The sequence below is a fragment of the Neofelis nebulosa genome, chromosome 14 (assembly GCF_028018385.1).
Source record: "Neofelis nebulosa isolate mNeoNeb1 chromosome 14, mNeoNeb1.pri, whole genome shotgun sequence".
Lineage (NCBI taxonomy): Eukaryota > Metazoa > Chordata > Mammalia > Carnivora > Felidae > Neofelis > Neofelis nebulosa.
This window is the reverse complement of record NC_080795.1, coordinates 6,890,186-6,904,566: the sequence shown is the minus strand read 5'-3', so window position 1 is coordinate 6,904,566 and position 14,381 is coordinate 6,890,186.

Here is a 14,381-nt window from a genome sequence, read left to right as displayed (position 1 = left end):
TTATAGGAGTCACTCAGTAAATATGTATTAACTTATTGGAAGTCATTCTTTAAAAAAAACTGTCAACTATTTATTACTATACTCATTTTCTATTCCAAAATCTATCAAATTCCTACAATGTGGTCATACAGGGCTCGTGTGCCAGGATTTAGTTAGCCAGGGGCTTGTAGAAGTTTGGGTAGGTAATAATAAAGGGAAAACAAAGCAACTGACCTTTCTCTTGAACTTGTGTGCTATGACACATGCATGGTGTGTGAGGCTTTTTGTCATGTGGTCTCATGTAATCCTCATCCCAGCCTTAAAGATGACTGCCGCCATCCTTATAAAAGTAATGTTTCCCAGGTGTTTGGCATTGAACTAAGAATTTTCACATATACTTTTAAGAATACCATCTTCAGAAGATTATTCTTTTTTTTAATGTTTGTTTCATTTTAAGAGAGAAAGAGCATGTGCACTCACGAGCAGGGGAGGGGCAAAGAGAGAGGGAGAGAAAGAATCCCAAGCAAGGCTCCATGGATCCCAATCCAAGGTCAGCATGGATCCCAACGCGGGGCTCAGTCTCATGACCACGAAATCACGACTTGACCCAAAACCAAGAGTCGGATGGCCAACAAAGTGTGCCTGCCACCTAGGCACTCCCGGAAGATTCTTCTTTGATGGGACTTCAAAGTCCCCACTCATTCCATTTTCCGAAGTGCCCCTTGAGGACCCCTAGATGGTGATGCCATAGCTGAGAGGTGACCCCAAGTCCATCTCTTCACCACATTGGATCTCATTGCTATGGTCAGAACATGGCAGGAGGGAACCCAGGAGCAGGGACCAGGCTCGATTCTCATATGCAAGCAGCAAATGGAACTGGGCAGATCTGCCCAGGCCCACATCGGTGTAGGCTTCGGAAGTATCACTGTAATTGATCCTGGGACAGCAAGAGTGGACACCTAGCCCTAGATTAAAAGTCACAAACGGAAGGCCTGAGGGCCAAATGAGGCTATAGACTCATTTTATTTAGTCAGTGCTTTGAAAAACTGAGCCAGGAGGTTCTGATTTTCAGTTTCTAGTTGCAGATGTAACGAGCTGGGAAGTCACCACTCTGCCCAAACAAGTAAAAAGTGAAACAGACTGAAAAACCAACAGCCCCTCTTGGAAACTCTGTACCCATTAGACACTAGCTCGTCGTTGCCCCCATCCCATAGCCCCTGGCCACAATTCTCTTTCTGATCTCTATGATTTTCACTACTCTAGGTATCTCATATAATGGGATTATATCGCATTTATTTTTTTTGTGACTGGCTCATTTCACTTAGCATAATGCTCCCAAGGTTTATCCGTGTTGTGTCAGAATTTCCCTTTTAAAGGTCGAATGATATTCCATTTTGCGTTTATGCCACATTTTGTTTATCCATTTATCTGCAAATGGATACTAGGTTGCTTCCACACGGTCTCTTCCTTTTATTTACTTCTGACAACACAATTCCTGCCGTGATCCCTCTGAGTTCTTGGTGGGGTAACTGGTTCAGAATCTGTAGGGGATGGGTCTCCCCTTTAATCACACAGAGCCCAAGAAGGAAATGGAAACTGAGTAAAGCCAGCGGGGAAATGTCTGAACATAGCAGAATGATCTTCTTAAAGGGGGCATTTACTGCTCAGCTCAAGTGATCTTAGCCGCCTGTGCTAGACGTCTCTAATTCATAAAAAGAAACTGAAAATCTAAATCTGTATTTGAAACCCCCTGAGTTCTAAATGGTGACTCAGGCTTTTGTTTGTTTGTTTATTCGACTATAATTCTTTAGAGCAGTTTTAGGTTTACAGCCAAGTTGAGGGGAAAGTACGGAGATTCCCCATATACTCTCTGCCCCAATACACGCATTGTGTCCCCCGTTATCAACATCTTCCACCAGAGTGGTACGTTTGCTACAACTGATGAACACTAACGTATCAAAATTACTCAAAGACCATAGTTTACACGAAGGTTCGCTCTTGGTGTTTTACATTCTCTGAGTTTGGACAAACGTATAATGACATGTATCCATCATTATAGTATCTATGGAGTATTTTCACTGCCTAAAAATATTGTGCCCTGCCTATTCACCCCTCCCCCGAACTTCCCCTCCTCCACCAAAACCCTGGCAACCACTGATGTTTTACTGTCTATATAGTCCTTCCTTTTCCAGAAGGTCGTATAACTGGAAACATATAGTACGTAGCCTTTTCAGATTGGCTTCTTTCACTTAGCAATATGCAGTTAAGTTTCCTCTACGTCTTTTCATGGCTTAATAGCTTATTTCTTTTTAGCGCTGAGTAACATCACATTGTCTGGTTATAACACAGTTTATTTCTCCATCCACCTACTGAGGGACAACTTCGTTGTTCCAGATTTTGGCAATTATGAATAAGACTGCTATAAACATCTGTGTGCAGTTTTGTGTGGACACATCTTTTCAAGTCCATTGGGTAAATAACAAGGAACTCCATTGCTGTAGTGTATGGTAAGAGTATGTTTGCTTTTGTAAGACAGCCACACTGTCTCCTACTAGGTGTATAATGTTTGAATTTGCAATTCCCTGATGATGTGACATGGGCCATCTTTGTCTATGCTTATTTCCCATCTGGTATATCTGCCTTGGTGTGTTATCTGTTAAGATCTTTGGCCCATCTTTGAATCAGGTTTATTTTTTTTTTTTACTGTTGAGTTTCATGTGTTCTTTGTATATTTAGGGTAGTGGTCCTTTATCAGGCGTGTCTTCTGCAAATACTTCCTCCCAGTCTGAGGCTTGGTTTCTAATTCTCTTGACATTATCTGTTGAAGAGCACATTTTTCTTATTTGAATAAGGACAAATGGATCATGGATCCATTTCATGGATCATGTCTTTGTTGTTGTACCTGAGAAGTCATCGTGTTACCCAAAGTCATCTGTGTTTTCCCTGTGCCACCTTCTAGGAGTTTTATAGTTTTGCATTTTACATGTAAGTTCATGGTCCACTTTGAGTAAGTTGTTAGGAAGGGTGTAAGATGTTTGTCTAGGTTCATTTTTTTTTGCACCCGGATGTCCAATTGTTCCAGCACCGTTTGTTGAAAAGATTACCCTTAACCAATTTGACAATAAATTTCATATATTGAAAAAAAAAAAGAAAAGAAAAGATTACACTCGTTCCATTGTATCGACTTTGTTCCTTTGTCAAGGATCGGTTGACAATATTTATGGGATCTATTTCTAGGCTCTCTATTCTGATCCATTAATCTATTTGTCTATTCTTTCACCAATACCACACTGTCTTCATTACTGTATGTTTAGAGTAAATCTTGAAGCCAAGTAGTGTCAGTCCTTCTCCAATATTGTGTTGGCTATTCTGGGTCTTTTGCCTCTCCATATTAACTTCTAAATCTGCTGATAAAGTTGGAAAAAACTGACATCTTGACAATACTGAGTCTTCCTGTCCATGAACAAAAAATACCTCTCACATTTTTTTTTATTTCTTTCCTTAGAGTTTTGTAGTTTTGCTCATATAGATATTATTCATATTCTGTTTGATTTATACCTATTTTGTGTTTGGGGGGCTAATATAAATGATATTGTGTTTTTAATTTCACATTCCACTTGTTCATTGCTGATATGTAGGAAAGCAGTTGACTTTTCTATGTTAACCTTGTATCCTGCAACCTTGCTATAATCACTTATTAGTTCCATGAGGGTTTCTTATGCTAATTCTTTCAGATTTTCTACATAGAGAATCATGTCATCTGCAAACAGTTTTATTTCTTCCTTTCAATCTGTATATGCTTTATTTACTTTTCTTGTGTTACTGCATTAGCAAAGAGTTCTAGTACAATGCTTAAAAGGAGTGAGGAGGGAAAACTTCCTTACCTTGTACCTGATCTTAGTGGGAAGGTTTCAAGTTTTTCAACATTAAAGATGTTATTAGCAGTAAGGTTTTTATGTTCTTTATTAAGTTGAGGAAATTCCCCTCAATTTCTAGTATACTGAGAGTTTTTAACATAAAATGGCTAATAGAGTTTGTCAAATGCTTTTTTTTTGCATCTAGTGATATGATTATATTATTTTTCATTTTCCCTCTTTAAGTGGTTCTTTTTCTCTTTCCCCAGCCAGAAGCACAAGGAATACAGAATTCTGGGTTAGCAATTCTTTTCTTTCAGTTCTGAAAAAATGTTGTGCCCCTTCTTTTTGGCCTCAGTTGTTTCTGATGAGAAATCCACTATCATTTGGATTGCTTTTCTTCTATGGGTAATGCAGCATTTCACTCCTCTCACTTTCAAATATTTTCTTTGTCTGTAGTTTTCAAAAATTTGACTTTCATGTGTCTTGTCGCAGAAATATTGAGATTCTCCTCTTTGTGTATTGTTTAGCTCTTCTAATCCGTAAATTTGTACTTCTTGCCAAACTTGGGGACTTTTCAGCTATTATTTCTTTTAATACTTTTCAACCTCACCTGATCTCTTCTCTTCTTTGGCCCTTTGGTGACATGAATCTTAGATCTTCATTATAGTCCCACATACCACTGAAACCCTGTTTGTTATTTTTACATTTTTTTGTTATTCAGATTAAATCATTTCTAGTGTTCTGTCTTCAGCTTCATGTGTTCCTTAATCTATATTCCAAACTCTCCTATTGAGCCCATCCATTAAGTTTGTGGAGGATTTTGTTTGTTTTTTATTTTTAGTTATTATATAACTCAGTTCCAAAATTTTCATCTGGTTCTTATTTATATCTTCTATTTCTTTTCCAACATTTTTATTTCTTTGCTGAGACTTTCTGGTTTTATTCATTTCTTTCTAAATATGTTTATAATTGCTTATTAAAGTACACTTATGATAGCTGCTTTAAAATTTTTGTTAGATAATTCTAACATCTGTATCAGCTGAATTTTGGTTTCCATTAATTGCCATTTGTATTCTAGTGGTATTTTCTGGCTTCTTGATAGGATGATGAGCGATATTCAACTGATCCCTGGACATTTTGGTCATGATGTTATGGAGTCTGTATCTTATTTAAATCTTATGTTTTAATAGGTGTCGTCTAACACCATTCTGGTGGCGCCACTCATTAATACCAAGTTTTCCACTCGGTCTCTGTTGACACCTGGAGAAGGTCTTCATTAGTGCTGCTCACACGCTCTATATTCACACTATGGAGGATGACTTCCTTTCTACTTAGCAACAGTGAAAACCCTGGCTTTCCCTTGGCTTTTTCTCTGACATGGGCAGAGGGAAGGGTGGAAGTCCAGTCATTCCATGTTGTCTCCACTGACATTGTAGGAGGTGGGCGGGGGGGAAGGTGTGAAAGTCTCATCTCCCCAGTCAGCTCACTGAAGCCACATCATTGGGGAGGGAGCATGTCATTACATTATGGAAAGGATGGAAGTCTAAGTCTTTGCTGGCAGGACGATGTGGAGAGACGGGACTTCAGCACTTCCTATGGTATTTGCTTCAAGTAGAGCACATACTGTCTAAAAATTTTCTTACTAGGGTGTTCTTTTCTTGGTCCTTTGGCTAGAGCTTGAAGACTTTTCTTGGGGTTGTTTTTTTTTTTTTTTTTTTTTAGTCCATGTCTACTGGTATTTCCGGGTTGCCCGTTTCTCTAATGTCCAATCTGGGATACATGAGACAAAACAATAGCGTATCATCTTGTGTGAGCCTTTCTCTTTGTTTCATTTACTTTACCGTCAATGAGATATTTGAGAATGAATAAAAGAATATGTGACACGAATGTTGATATGGCTTTTCTTTTTAGTAGTCCAACAAAATTACTTAAATATCTACCAATACGGGACATATATTTTACTTTCTTTTTTTTTTTTTTACGTTTATTTATTTTTGAGACAGAGAGAGATAGAGCATGAGCAGGGGAGGGGCAGAGAGAGAGGAAGACACAGAATCTGAAACAGGCTCCAGGCTCTGAGCCATCAGCACAGAGCCCGACGCGGGGCTCGAACTCATGGACTGTGAGATCATGACCTGAGCCGAAGTCCGACGCTTAACCGACAAAGCCACCCAGGCGCCCCGATATATTTTACTTTCACACAAGGAAATAGTATTTAGCCACTTTTAAAACTAAGATATAAGTTCATGCGTAAAAACGTCTACAGTAAGCTGCCATGGGGTAAAACCATCTTTTTTAAATAATTTGTGCTTTTTTTGTTTTGAATTTCTAAAAGATCTTTGACAATAAGTGGTGCTTGAGCTAAAGAAATAAGAAATGTCTTAGTTTTTCAATAGCTATGCTCTGAAAGCAATCTCCTTTGAGGTTCACAATATATATAGCTGAGGTAGGTGTTATTCTCAATTAACGTCCAGTCCCACACAGTTTCTAGATACCACACAATGTTCTATATAAACTTTTTTGGTTCCAGATGTAATCATATTTTCCTCTTTAAAGCCATCTATCCAAACACTTGAAAATCAGACTATGATGTAAAATAAACAAATGTGTAGAGAATCAAAACTTGCAAACTTCTGCTCCCTAATTCCTCAGTCCATTTTCAACCAACAGGTGTTTTTCCTTTTCTATATACTCTACATACACATCAGATAAACAACCTTAAAGTTTTTAATCACAAGGAGGTCTATGACATATGACTTTTCTACTTCAAAGGTCTCTAATAATAGCACATGCATAGAAATATAGTGCTCCGTGCAGAATAAACAAACACCTCTCTCTCCTGAGAGGGATCAGATGAATCCGCTTATGTCAGATCTCTCCCAGAATTCCATTGTTGTCTCTCCAAACAGGCTTTAAGGAAAACCACTGAATCTGGGATTGGGAGCTTTTCTCAAACGTGTTTCCTTTAAAAACACAGGGAAACAGGATTTTTGGCCACAGGAGGTCAAGGTCAGCAATCTAACAGAATTGGTCCTTTTGAACTTCCTTTCTAAGAAACACATTATGTTATCTGATAAAAGCTGTTACATTGAAAATCTCAACACTCATGCTATGATCAATTTTGTTTATCACACAAGGAATGAGCTCAGGAAGCACATCTACAAAATCCATAAATCAGTCTAATGATACTTACATGTAAATTTCTAAGAAAATGTGAACAGTATAAATTCCATGAAGAACAGGACTGTTTTATCTGTTTTGTATGTCTCATAAAGAACTGTACGGTGCCTTGCAAATAGTAAGTAATTAATATTTATTTAATGAATAGTTGTATTTTTAACAATAAAAAAAAGAAACACAAAAAGGCAGAATTAAGAATGCAAAAAAATGCAAATGAAACACACTGTGCTCCTCAGTTGTATATTACTTTCAGATACCTGAATTTATATGCAATTTTTTGCAAATATAAGTATTGTTACCAAATAAAATAGAAATGCATTTCTATTAGAATGGTGTTAGTATCACTGTCTTAGATGTGCATGGTATTTTTTGAGAATTTAAGACAATTTCCAATAAGTTCTTTCATGTATGTGTTACAGAAATTTCAACGTTATTATCTCCATTTAAAGACGGAAAAATTCAGAGGCGATTTACCTAAAAGCACCCAATGAGTGAGAAGCAGAACCTGATTGTCATCTAACCTTTGCTCCTGAAGAATGGATTGCCTTTCCTTTCTAAAAAAGGAAGGCAGGCCCCAAAGCTCTTATCTCAGTAAAAATGGTTTAGGCCAGGTCTATGCACACAACCCTAATCACTTTCCATGATAGTTTGCCTTGCTTTCTTCCTGATACTGAGGTGTTCCTAAGCTTTAGTTCAATTGTATATAAGTAAAAGCAAAGAAGAAGAAAGCACAAAAAGTAGGGGAGGTAGATGTTTTGTCACCCTGGCAGGTTTTCCTCCCATCTGATGGCTGCTTTTGGCTGACACTGCCCACTTCCTGCCCAGAAGGAGAATGTTCAAGGAAAATGTCTGAAACACATTGCCTTTTGCTTTACACTGAATCGTGAAAATCCATAAAAATTTCCCATTCCACACCAGACGGTGAGAACTACTGGATATTGTCACAATTTTAAATCGGCAAATAAGAAGCATTAAACAACATGGTCGTTTATTTACATGAAATATCACAGGATTGCTGTTCATCGCTTGGTCTTCTAAGTCTTAGCTTTGACGATGTTGGCTTATTTCCATTTAATATAAGGAAGCTTCTAGTTCTTCTTTTTAAAAACTCATTGCAGTAAGAATTAATTTGGAGCTGTCCACCTTTTTTAAAAGTTTATGGCATCTGTCACCAACTTATGCTTGGAAATTATGAGATGGAGAGAAACAATTGACTACCTAAATTTTTCCTTTTTAGTAAGGTTTATTTATTTATTTTTGAGAGAGAGAGAGAGAGAGAGAGAGAGTGCACGAGCAGGGGAGGGACAGAGAGAGGGAGAGAGAATCCCAAGCAGACTCCACGCTATCAGTGTGATCCCGATGCAGGGGTCACATTCACGAACCCTGAGATCATGACCTGAGCTGAAATCAAGAGTTGGATGCTTAATCGACTGAGCTACCCAGGCGCCCTTTAAATTTTTCCTTTTAGGGGCGCCTGGGTGGCGCAGTCGGTTAAGCGTCCGACTTCAGCCAGGTCACGATCTCGCGGTCCGTGAGTTCGAGCCCCGCGTCAGGCTCTGGGCTGATGGCTCGGAGCCTGGAGCCTGTTTCCGATTCTGTGTCTCCCTCTCTCTCTGCCCCTCCCCCGTTCATGCTCTGTCTCTCTCTGTCCCAAAAATAAATAAAAAACGTTGAAAAAAAAAAAAGTTTAAAATTTTTCCTTTTAATGTTGGAAATGTCCAGGAACCCCAGTGAGAATCAGATTTTGCTTATGATATGTTAATTAGGGATTCGTTTAAAATGTTTTCTTGAAAGGTACAAAATGTCTATTCAGTGATGATATCAACTGTCCCTAAATGCTAAAAGCAGTTAGCTTCATGTTACAGTCAGCTTTACGTCCACTGGGTGACATAACGTTGTCAATGCAATGATCATATGGCCCCCAACCTACAATGTTGGAAGGTAATAAGCATCCCTGAGACTTTACGACTTCATAGCTGTCTCCAGTCTTGGCCCGATATACAAGGCAGTCCACAATCCAAACACGGCAAGTAGCCTCACAGGAAGTTCCATCTCTAAAAAGGGTCTTGCTTCCTCTCCTGCCTCAGGCAACAGTGGGAGTTTGAGTCTCAGGGAAATGCAGAACCAGCTTAAATGTACTGCTACTCAGGATAATGTACAACCTTCAACAGCAGCCATGAAAATAAAGACAAGTGTACAGACAAGGATTCTGTCTTAGAACAGAATATTGTATGTGGAGACCACTCAAGGCATGTCCAGTTGAATGTAGAATTATATTGGGCAGCCTTCTATTAGCTTCTTATTAGAACTTCTGATAACCCCATGTTTGGAAATTTTGTCTGAACTTGACATTTTGCTTTGAGAAACACCTGTGTGCTCTTAACTTAGAAAATATCGTATATGTCAAAAGAAAAGTGTTGGCTCAAACTCTAGACTATTGCAACTTCATGGGACCAAAAAATTCATGTTGTCCAGTAATTCCCAAAAACAATCATAAATCGCTCCTTAGCTTACCATCACCTCTTATATGTGAGTTGAGGACTGAGAATCAGAAAGGCAGAGGATTTGAACAATGAACGTATGTTGGAAATTTTCTGCAAAGTGCTCTCGTTGATAAGAAAAGTTGGCAAGCAGCAGCTTTCAAGAATATTTTTTTCATTCAAACTCTCTTCTATAACCATCAGCCTACTTGAAGAGATACCCACCAGCAGCTACGTGAATGTGACAATGTATGCCTCCAAGAGACCTGGTTCCAACCGGGAACAGGAAAGGAGTGCCCTTCTTTTCACCTGTTTCCTCCCTGGCAGCAAGGCAAGGATGCCAGAGCTTCTGGTCATCAACAACAACAGAACTTTCTTTTTTATCTTCACTTTTGCCTTAATCAGGCATCTCCATCACTCAGTAACATCTGGAAATTTAATTCTGTTACACAGAACCCTAAAGGCCTCATTCCTCAAATACACGAAGTCCCAGATACGGAAAGATAGCAGTTAGGGGATTCTCTTCTGGTAATGGCAGACTAGTTACGTTGGAAGAATCACTTCTACCTGAAGGCAACAGAGTGTTGAGATAGCGGAGAACTTCCAAGCCAGAAAACAAGCAAATGTAGTGGACAAGGGGCTTGAACCCTTCTTGCCTGGGGAAAACTGACAGTTCTAGAGAAAGAGAGACTAAGAAGCTGAAGGGCTGAGTTGCAGTTTGAAAGGCTCATGGGTTAGAGGGGAAAGTATGAGTCCAGGGCTTGTGCCTTACCCACCACCACCTCCATGCATTGGGTTTGAACTTCAAGCTCGGGATAAGGGGGACCTAGAGGGCCTGGAGGTACTGAAAAGCCTGGGTTCAAATCATTACAATGACTGAAATTGGACTAAAATGGTCTCAAGGTGCCGGTTTCCCCCAGGGGACTTAAGAAAGAAACATAAACTGCTTCTAAGGGGAAAAAAAAAAAACTAAGACTCAAATTATTTCTACAAATGATAGTCCACCCTTGAACAATGCGGAAGTTTGGGGTACCAACCCCTCAAGATTAATCCCTATTTTGTATAGTATGTGTATCGTATACTCTATTATTACATAAAGTAATCTAGAGAAAAAAACATTATTAAGAAAATCATGAGGAAGAGAAAAGACATTTACAGCACTATACTGTATTTACTGGAAAATGTCCACATATAAGTGGACCCATGAAGTTGAAATCCATGCTGTTCAAGGGTCAACTATACTTGTGAATGTGGTACACTGTTGTGCACACGGTAGAGAATAATCTGGTAAAAAAAAACAAACACCCACAAGAATTATAGCTGATACCTGAACAGGAAGATAAAAATAGAATCATAAAAACAAGTCAGTTTAACCAAAAGCAGTCAAGAGAAAGAGAAGACAAAGAGAATACAAATAACTAGAGGTAGACTCAGACCTAAACTAACTTTAAAGGGAGATCATCTAAACATCATAGTTAAAATGCAAAAGTTATCAGTGTGACTAAGAAAGCAAGACCAACTATATGCTGCCGACTGGAAACCCACTTTAACTGGAAAGCCAGAAATAGGTTAAGACTAAAAGGGTGGAAAAAATATACATCATGCTAAGACGAGTCAGAAGGAATCTGCAGAAGCTACACGAATATCAGACAAAGTACATTTCAGAACAAAAGATATTATCAGGGCTGAGGAAGTTCATTTCATAATGATAAAGGGCTTTATTCAACAAGAAGACATAAAAATCCCAAATGCAAATACACCTCACAGTGTTTCAAATACATGAAACAAAAACTCGTGGAACATCGAGGAGGAAAGGATAAATCCACAGTCATAGTCAGAGATTTCAATACCACTTTCTCAATAATATATCCTTGAAAATTTTCCAAATATTTGTAAATTTTCCAAAAATTTGTAAATAACGCGTGGATCAAAAAAATCAAAAGGAAAATTTTTAAGTATTTCAACTGAATAAAAATGAAAATACATCATGTAGAAAGACCATTAAATCAGTACTTAGGAGAAAAGCACTAAATGCTTATATTAAAAAAGAAGGTGGGGCGCTGGGGTACCTCAGTCAGTTGAGTGGCCAACTCTTGATTTTGGCTCAGGTCATGATCCCAGGATTGTGGGATCCAGCCCCATATTGGCCTTTGTGCTGAGCAAGGAGCCTGCTGAAGATTCGCTATCTCTCTCGCCTTTGCCCCTCTCCCAAGCTCGGGTGGTTTCTCTCAAAAAAAGAAGGGAAGGCAAGGAAAGGTGAGGAGAGAAGAAGAGAAGAGAGAAGAGGAGAAGAGGGGAGACGAGAAGAGGGGAGAGGAGAAGAGAGGAGAGGAGAGGGGAGGAGAGGGGAGGGGAGGGGAGGGGAGGGAAGGGGAGGGGAGGGAAGGGGAGGAAAAGAAAAGAAGAAAGGTCTCAACTCAATAGCCTCAGCTCCTACCTTAAGAAACTACACAGAGAGAGAGAGAGAGAGAGAGAGAGAGAGAATTTGAACAAAAGTAAACAGAAGAAAGGAAACAATAAAAAATAAAGGAGACACCAATGAAATTTTTAAAAACAGAAAAACTATAGGAAAAATAAATAAAACAAAAAACTGGTTCTGTGAGATCAATAAAAGTGATAAACCTGTAGCCAGACTAATCAGGAAAAAATAAAGAGAAAGAAAGTGAGAGAACAAGAAAGAGAACACAAATTACCAATACCAAGGAAAGAGGTGCTATCACTAAAGATTCTACTAAAAAGACAAGGAGGAAATATGACATACAAGTTTACACCAATATATTTGGCAACTTAGATGAAATACACAAATTTCTTGAAAGACAAATTTCCAAAGCTCATTCAAGAAGAAATATATGACTTAAATATCCCTAAATATTTCATAGAAATTAAAATTATAGTTTAAAAACTTCCCACAAAGAAAACTACATAACTAAATGGCTTCATTGGTAAATTCCACCTAATACTTCAAGGAGAAAAATTAAAGTTCTAAAAAACTCCTCCAAAAAATTGAAGTTCTTTTCAACTTATTCTATGAAGCCACCATTACCTGATAGCAAAATCAGACAGACATTATAAGAAAGTAAAACTACAGATGAATATAAATGCCTTATGGACATAGATGCAAATATTCTAAAGAAAATTTTAGCAGATTGAATTCAAAAATATAGTAAATGCATCATACATTATAACCATATGATCAAATGGCACTTATCCAAGTTTTACAGAGGTGGCTTAATATTTAAAAATCAATTTATGTAATTTATGAGACTTTTGAACTAAAAAAACAACCTGTATGATTATCTCAACAGATACCAAAAAAAGAAAGAAAAGAAAACAAGAGGAGAGAAAAGAAAAAAAGGAAAGAAAAGAAAAAGAAAGAAAAAAATCCATATGATGAAATTCAGTATCCCTGAAATAAACTCTCAACAAATTATGGTTCAAGGAAACATCCTTAACCTGATGAAAGACACACAAAAAAACAGCTAACATCATACTTAATGGTAAAGATCTGAATGCTTTTCCCCTAAGATTATAAACAACCTAGGAATATTTGCTCCTGCTGCTTCCATTCAACATTATACCTGAGGTTGTAGATGGTGTAATCAAGCAAGAAAAAGAAATAAAACTCATGTAGATTACCAAAAAAGTGCATTTTTGTTATTCACAGATGACACAATCTTTGTATAAAATCTGACAGAATTTACAGAAAAGCTAAGAGAATAAGTAAGCTTAGCAACATTTCAGATTACAGAATCAATATACAAAAATCCGCTGCATTCCTACATACTAAAAATAAAGTTCATATGGACCTAGGAGTGCCTGGGTGGCTCAGTTGGTTGAACGTTGGACTCTTGATTTCAATTCAGGTCTTGATCTCAGGGTCATGGTTTGAGCCGTGCCCTGGGCTCTGCACTGGGCATGAAGCCTACTTAAATAAATGAATAAATAAATAAATAAATAAATACAATACAATACAATACAATACAATACAATACAAAACAATTCATATGGGCCTAGAGTAGCTGAAACATTTCTGAAAATGAACAAAGTTCAAAGATTAACATGGTCTAATTTCAAGACTTTTTTTTTTTTTTTAATTTATTTTTGGGACAGAGAGAGACAGAGCATGAACGGGGGAGGGGCAGAGAGAGAGGGAGACGCAGAACCGGAAGCAGGCTCCAGGCTCCGAGCCATCGGCCCAGAGCCCGACGTGGTGCTCGAACTCACAGACCGCGAGATCGTGACCTGGCTGAAGTCGGACGCTTAACCGACTGCGCCACCCAGGCGCCCCTAATTTCAAGACTTAATACAAAGCTCTATGAATCAAAACAGCATGGTGCTGTTGTAAATAAATCAATGGAACAAATAGAGAATCCAGGAATAGTGCTGGAACTATTTGATACATGGGAAAAAAACACTTCACCAAAGAAGATAAAAAATGGCACATAAGCACATGAAAAAGTATTCAATATCACTAGCCACTACAAAAATCCAAAATAAAAACATGAGAGGCTACTACATACCTATACCATTCTAGAATGACTGGAATGCCTAACATTGAAACAAGTAACCATACTAAGTGTTGGTGAGAACACGGAGGAAATAGAATTCTCACATACTGCTGGGAAAAATTTAAAGTGCTACATGTAACTACTTTGGAAAAGTTTGTCAATTTCTCTAAAGTTAGACATATACTCTCTTGTATACTCCCTTGAGATCCAGCCACGCCCTCCCTCCATATTTACCCTAGAGAAAAGAAAATATATGTCTATACAGAGACTTACACGTGAATGCTTATAGCAGCTTTGTTTGTAATAACCCAAAACTGGAAATAAATCAAATAGCCACCAAGAGATGAATGGGTAAACAAATTGAGGTTTATGCATCC